This window comes from Myotis yumanensis, unplaced genomic scaffold (genome assembly GCF_028538775.1).
Source record: "Myotis yumanensis isolate MYYU_CA2020_CCGP unplaced genomic scaffold, mMyoYum1.0.hap1 SCAF_2, whole genome shotgun sequence".
NCBI classification, from domain to species: Eukaryota; Metazoa; Chordata; class Mammalia; order Chiroptera; family Vespertilionidae; genus Myotis; species Myotis yumanensis.
The window spans coordinates 84,777,225-84,784,890 of NW_027223753.1; positions in this window are offsets into that span (position 1 = coordinate 84,777,225).

Consider the following 7,666-nt stretch of genomic DNA (forward strand, 5'->3'; position numbering starts at 1 on the left):
CTGTCTTGTAATCGGATGGAGCTCTCCAAAAGTCCTATGGGGACCCCCTCTTGCACTTGTCAGGCTTCTCAGATTCCACCCCTTCTGACCATCTTCCCTTGCTGAGAGACAGTAGACATAGCTCAGAGAATGCTGAGAGAAATGGAGGCACAAGGAAAGAAGGTTTATGAAGTTGTTGATGTTGACCCACCAAGTATCAAGGCCTCAAATAACCATGGAGCTCAAGTGACTTGGGAAGAAAAGGAATCCATACTAACGATAGGAAGTCTGTGCCAGTGTCAAGTGGGTGGGACAGGCATGAAAGCCCTAAGAGGAAGCTCTGGGAAGGGTGTGATCACCTCAGATTTGGGGAAGCTAGAATTTGATTTAATAAAGAAAATGCTCTGAGAGTTCTTGCTGTCTTTTCTTCTCACACTTCTACAATGTCTTACCCAATTATATGGCATGACCTCCTGGTCTGTGTCTCTAGCCCTGAGCTTTCTTCTCAGTTTTGCACCCGTTGTCAACATCTCTACCTGGATCACCTGGATACCCCACAGGACTGCAACGTCAATATGGACAGACCTGAGCTCCTTGTCTTTCTCCTTGGCCTTCCCAAAGCAAAAATCTAGGAATCACTTTCAACAGCTTTCTCTCCTTTACCCTCTTATCCAGTCAAATAGGCACAGAATAAATATGTTTAAAGGGTGGAAGGAAGGAAAGAAGAAAGGAGGGGAGGAAGAGTGGAAGGGAGGAAAGGAGAAAAGAAGTTCAGGTGTTAAGCCTCAAACACTAAGTTCTGAATTAATGCAGAGGCTCAATTTGCACCAGGGGCCTTAGAGCCAACCATGCTCGTTGCCTGCCTGAAAATTATGCTTTCTTTCTTCCCAGTTAACAGAATCATGCTTTTTCTTGGGGAAAGCAATCCACCCAGCTAAGATTACTAAATTGATTAACCTCCCTCAAAGCTGGGAGTGGCCATGTGACATAATGCTGGCTAATAAGCTGTAAAATGTGTGAAAGTCACCAAGAAGAATGTCCCTTCTCAAATTAAAAAAGAGAGAAAGAAAGAAAGAAAGAAAGAAAGAAAGAAAGAAAGAAAGAAAGAAAGAAAGAAAGAAAGGAAGGAAGGAAGAAATGAAGGAAGGAAGGAAGGAAGGAAGGAAGGAAGGAAGGAAGGAAGGAAGGAAGGAAGGAAGGAAGGAAGGAAGAAATGAAGGAAGGAAGAAAGGAAGGAAGGAAGGAAGGAAGGAAGGAAGGAAGGAAGGAAGGAAGGAAGGAAGAAAGAAAGAAAGAAAGAAAGAAAGAAAGAAAGAAAGAAAGAAAGAAATGTCTAGATAGAAGAAAGCCCTTTGCCTTTCCCTCATTCCCACTTAGAAGGAATCAGCCATATGCTTGCAACAACGAGGGAACAAGCACGAGTGGTGGGTAGCCAGAAAATGGTAACATGGAAAGACAGAGCCCACGTGCCTGGTACTGCCGATGCCCCGTTGGACCGTTGTTGTGTGCCCACCTGCAGACTTCTTGTTGCATAACACAAAACGAGCCACTCTGTGTTTACTCAGCAGTCAGGCCTTCTGCTATTTGTGTTCCTGGTATCTGCCAGCATTTTATCATCTGTATTCCTTTTTCTGTCTTATCTTTTTTTTTAATCTGAAAATTCCTTGATTATCTCCCACAAGGCATAAGAGAATGTCATGAATACTGCTCTACTGCCCAATGCTGTCAGTCCTCTTTGGGAATTAGCTTTGCTGAGAGACACTTACCAGTGGTCACTCCTCCTGGGTCAGCACACATCTAATAGGTGGCTGATGCCGGTGGGAAGGCGTGGCCTCTCTCCCCAACTCAGGACATCTCTGCACAGCCAGCCCTGCTCCAGAGCCCCTCCCACCCTCAGGGTTCTCTGAGACCCTGTGGTGACTGCATTGAGCTCAACTTCTCCTTGTGTCCCCGCAGAAAACGACCTGAGAGCACCCTTCAGTCAAACCCCTATAGCAGTGATGGCGAACCTTTTGAGCTTGGTGTGTCAGCATTTTGAAAATCCCTAACTTAACTCTGGTGCCGTGTCACATATAGAAAATTTTTGATATTTGCAACCATAGTAAAACAAAGACTTATATTTTTGATATTTATTTTATATATTTAAATGCCATTTATCAGAGAAAAATCAACCAAAAAAATGAGTTCGCGTGTCACTTCTGACACACGTGTCATAGGTTCGCCATCACTGCCCTATTGGCAAATGCTTCCAGGGAAGCCAACACACAGCAGTTGTCCTAATTCTTAAATGTAAGAAGCAGAAAGCTCAGCCTGTACTTAGGGCAATCTGAAGTGCTAACATTAAGGCATTCTCAATCTTTCAAGGAAATGATTTTTTGCCCTTTTAAACAATCAAGATATAAAGTAGTTTTGTATAAAAAGCATCGACACTAAGCCAAGTCTTAAGCAGCATTCATACTTGCTTTCTAACAGAGTCCACGGTGACTTCTTAGCCTTTCATGGGCTCTTTCAACTTTATACCACTTGGCTTAAATGTTAACACCTATTGTCTGGATTTTATGGACTTTTAAACACTATTGCCAACCCTCCTGGAAAAGAGCTGGGTTATTTTTTATTTTTTCAGCAATTCAGGCATGAATATTGGAATTTGAAAGCAAATAGAAAAGGTCTAGTAAGCTCATGAGACTTAACCTTCCAGAAGAAAACAGTTCTCATGTCTACACACTCTCACACAAGCATGTGTGCCCACCCTCCAGTCACAGGTATAACCACGACAGATGTATTCTGCTTGGGGCTGGAGTAATCATGTATAATTTAGATTAAATAACTTTTTGCCAATATTTGTCCGAGACATGGAGTCATAATTTTGAATTCCATGCTGCCCAGGTGGGCTGGTGGTAGGAAAGAATTGTAACGATGTTTAAGAGCTTTACAAAGAACTGTGAGCTCAGAGGAAAACGAGGAAATGTTAAGTGAGGTCAGTACATAGGACTGGAGCCTGGGAAATGTGATCAGAGGAGAGAGAGGTGAATTTGCTTCAGGGAAACTCCATGAGCCCAGTCCTGAGGGGTCCCGGAGTCTCAGGTCAGATAACACACTCAGTGGAGACATTCCAAAAGAGGGGTTTGGTATCACAAGAAATTCTGGAAGAATTTTAAGAGAAAGATTTTGTTGTCATGCTAAACAGAACTGGAAACAGCTTTTAAAGAAGTTGGAGCTTTAAGTTAATATCAAAGGTTTTCTCAAACAAAGAAAACAGTAAAGAATAATGACTGAAGAGGACAAAATGGGAAAGTGGTACAAATGGCATATCAGTGAGCAGGGGCCTGATCAGAGACAGAGAAAGGTTTAGACCTGGTGTGTCAGGGGAAGAGCGCCTCAGTGTCTCAGAGATGGGGAGAGGGCCACAGGGTCGGTGTCTTATTTCAAGTCAGTGGTTCTTCCCTCCCATGCACATCACGACACCTCACCAAGCACTTCATTTGTATGAACAAAATGCCCGGCTCTGTCCATAAATTTCTACAAAGAAACAAGAGATTCAGATCCCTGTGCAGAGAGACAGGCCTTTCCATGCCACAGACGGGTTTTCTTCCTGGTCAGGGGGTCTTCATAGCTCAGTCAGACATGCTGGCTTCCCGTGTCCATGAGATGGCCTCCCTCAGGATTAGTAGGTGGGCTGGGGCTGTGGTTACACAGCATCTGACAAAAATTCCTGGCAAGGAGGGCGGTTAGAGAACAATCTGTTATGGGCTGGTATGTATTTCCCCAAATCCGCAAGGGTCAAGTCTTAACACCTAGTGCCTCAGAATGTGGCTGCATTTGGAGACAGGGTTGTTCAAGGGGTACCTAAGACAAAAGGAGGTTGTAAGGGTGGGACTTAACTGAGTAAGAATGGTATCCTTACAAGATGAGAGCAGGATGCAGACACACAGAGGGGAGATGATGTGAGGGCATAGAGAGAAGACAGACATCTGCAAGCCTTGGGGAGAGGCCTCAGAAGGAGCTAACACTGCCCACACCCAGACCAGGGACTTCCAGCCTCGAGCACTATGGAGAAATAAATTTCTACTATTTAAGTTCCCCGCCCCCCCCCTTCCCCCCAACCCCCCCCCCCCCCCCCGCCCCCGCCAATCTGCAGACAAATACACTGTCTATGGAGACCAAAGTCTTAAGAGGCCTCTGAGTGCTCATGGTGGAGGGACTGTATCTGTCTTGTATACCCTGTGCTCCCAGGGCATATAGCCCAGTGCCTGGCCTACAGGATACTCGATTAGTGTTTGTGGAATATGTGAATCACTCAGAATAAACCTTCCTCGCATTGAAACTTTCCAGGTGGTCTCACTTCCCTTGAGAATCTTATTGGGAGTGGCTGCCAGGAAACTTGCTGTGTCCCAAAAGGCTATAAAATGCATAGCAGTAGGAACCTGTCAATGATAACAAGCCTCTGGAGGCAGGGGAGAGGGACTGAACCCCTTTTTAATTTACTTTCTTCTGGCCTCAGCACAATAGCCTTAGGCAGGTCAATGATTAATTAATATTTCTTTTCATGAAAGTAACTTAGTAGTGTCCCATGGGCTAGTACCACAAAATCCATGTGTAGTAATACAAGACTTTTCCCTTATGCATTCATTGCTCCAGCCATGATCCCACCTTACTTCTCTCCACTTTTGTCTGTGGTACTCCCCTCCCTCATTCTCCCATGGCTCAGGCTCCAGCCCTTGGAATCATAGTTGATTGTTTCTTATGCTTGAATCCTTGGATCCAATCAGTAGCACATTTTCCATCTTTCCTTTCACTTGCCTCCCCTATCTCATACTCGCTAGGCCCATCAGCACCACAGTCCAGCCATGGCTCAGGACCTGGGAACCCTGAGTGGCTTCCAACCTCTGACCTTTCCACTCCATCGCATGGTATGTTCTGCTGCCAGACTCGCCTTCATCAGGCCTACACAACTCTTTCCAAGGCACCTGGATTGATAGCAAAGGTTAGTCTTAATTATTTTTTGCCTACATGCACTAGCTAAGAAGTTTGTAGAAGGAGGGAGAGTGAGAAACTAGTAAATGCTGACAACATCTGTTACACTAATCTACAGCCATTTACTGTGGGCTCTTCTGGACTCAGAAACCCCATTTCCAGTTGCTACTATATAAAATGCACACAATCAGATTCACCTTAGGTTGTTGGACACACGCATTCAGCTTTTACAACATACCAGAGATCATATGTAAACTGTTAATTACACCATCTTTCCGGTTCATTTATTTTCACAAGGATTGTTATAAAATAGGATAGGGTTAGGGGTGGCAACTGACACGTGGAGGCCAGAGGGACATGGGGAGAGAAGACTGCTCCCAGAATCACAGAGTGATCGCCAAGAACTATAATTCTAACCTTCGCCCTACATGGCTCAGTGGCTTGTGGGCTGGAAGAAGAAAAGTGACATGTGTGATTTAGTCCATATGAAATGCTTGACCTCCCCAACTTCATGCTCCGACAGGCTCAGTGTGGGGCTGAGGCCAGCAAACAGAGCAGGAAGTGCAGAGCAGGGGCATGCTGACAGAAGAAACATTCATATGTTCTTCCCTGGATATTAATTACAAAAAGCCTTCCTTCCTACAGTCTATTTTTGTGGTAAATTTTCTGCTTACATAAAATTTTAAAACAAAGTAGTCTGTTTGGTTAAACTTGGAAGGATGACTTCTTGAACAACATTGACATAATAAGAAGCATGGATACATGGAACAGATTGGTGGGTCCCAGAGGGGAGGGGGTGGGGGGACGGGATAAAGAAGGTGAAGGGATTAGCAAAAAAAAAATATATGCATATCCCATGGATACAGACAATAGTGTGGTGAAGGCCAAGGGAGGGGGAGGTGGCAAAGGGAGGGAAAATGGGGGAAGTTTGCAATTATGTCAACATTAAATTTTTTAAAAAAACAAAAACACCTTCCTCTGGCCTGGATTTCTCCTGAGATCATGTCCATGCATGTGTTGTAGGAGTTTCTGTAGCTGAGAGCCAAGTAATGGTCAGTGGCTGACCCAGCTCTGGGCCTAGGATCTCCATATTTGACATGCAAATGTGGTTGGAAATTAAAAAAACAAACTTGTGAAAAAGAAAATTTTTTTTCTTGCGAATCATGACAGGTCTAGGCGGAGATAAACCATCCCTGACATGTCCACCAAAACTCCCCCATCCTGGATTTACTCCCTTACTCTGCCTTCCCATTCCTACCAAGTAACACTTTGAAAACCCTGTCCTTACAGATACCTGATACCTATGAATCCCAGGAGCTGAAAATTTGGGGAAAATCACAGAAAGACATCTCCAGAGGATCCGGCTTGGATCACCCAAGGAGAAAGACACAGAGCTCCTCTTATACAGGGTCAACTCCACTTCCTCATCCGGCAAACGGAAAACATTCTGGCTAATTCCCAGCACTTCATTCATCACTAAGATCTATGATTATAAAATAATGCTCTTTTAAGCATTGTTAAACTATTAATTCTAACAAGTATTAATATTTCCTTATCTGATTAATTGATTATTTCCTTTAAGTGACTATGGTTAACAGTCACACAAATTGTATGTGTTGGGTACATGTATGTGTTGTTGTATGCTGGAAAGCTGGCTCTTCAGAAAGAAAGAAGGAAAGAAAGAAAGGAAGAAAAGAAAAAAAGGAAGAAAGAAAGAAAGAAAGAAAGAAAGAAAGAAAGAAAGAAAGAAAGAAGAAAGAAAGAAAGAAAGAAAGAAAGCCCTGATTTTGTAGTATTTTCATATTCTCTTGGTTTAAATAGCCCTATCATGGCCAATTTCAAGATATACCTGGCATTACTGAACCACCAAATAGGGACTTAGGAAGACATGCATGCAATTGGCTCTTGAGAGTTAGCTCCAACTGGATCTGGCAAACCACCAGTTGAATATAATTTAAAAATGTCAAAATTGGCTGAAAAAAATTTAAATTTCTATATTATGTTTTTGTTTTTAATTTGTCCTTAAGACACACAAAACTTGTGACAGGTAAGTCTAGCTTGACATTAGAGAGCCACATATTTTTAAACTGAATTTCCATGGAAGCCAGATTGGGATCCAGTCATCCAGCTCTTCTCCCACAGGTTAGGGAATAATGGAAGTAGCCAGACCATGAAGTTCTCCTCATCACTTTCAGCCACTTGACCTTATAACCACTGGAATAGCAAATGTTGGCACAGCACCATTCTCACCAATCTCATATTGAGCTATGTGCCAGGAACCCAACTCAACCCACAGCCCATGACAGGTATTCCATAAATGTTAATCAAATATGAATGTATTATTTAACAGGGTCTCAAATTCCAACAATTAGGACACTCCACAGTTTCTGTTCTGATGAAAGTCAAGCAGATCTAATAGACTGTTAGTCACTTGAGTGGGGAAGAAAACTAATGAGCAATACACCAGAAAGCAAGATAAATACTATCCTCTCTAATGATGGCTGGACTTGTTCTGTTGATGTCCTAGGTTTAGGCCAACAGCAGAGAATTTCTGGGAAAGATATATATATCTTTCCTTAGGGAAGGTAACTCTAGTTATTAAAATCCACTTCAGAAATATCATCCCTACTGACAAGTAATAGTCCCTGGGCATCCACCTAGAATGGAAGCTGTACAAACAGCCCACAATATGTGTACAATTCAGTTTCCTTAT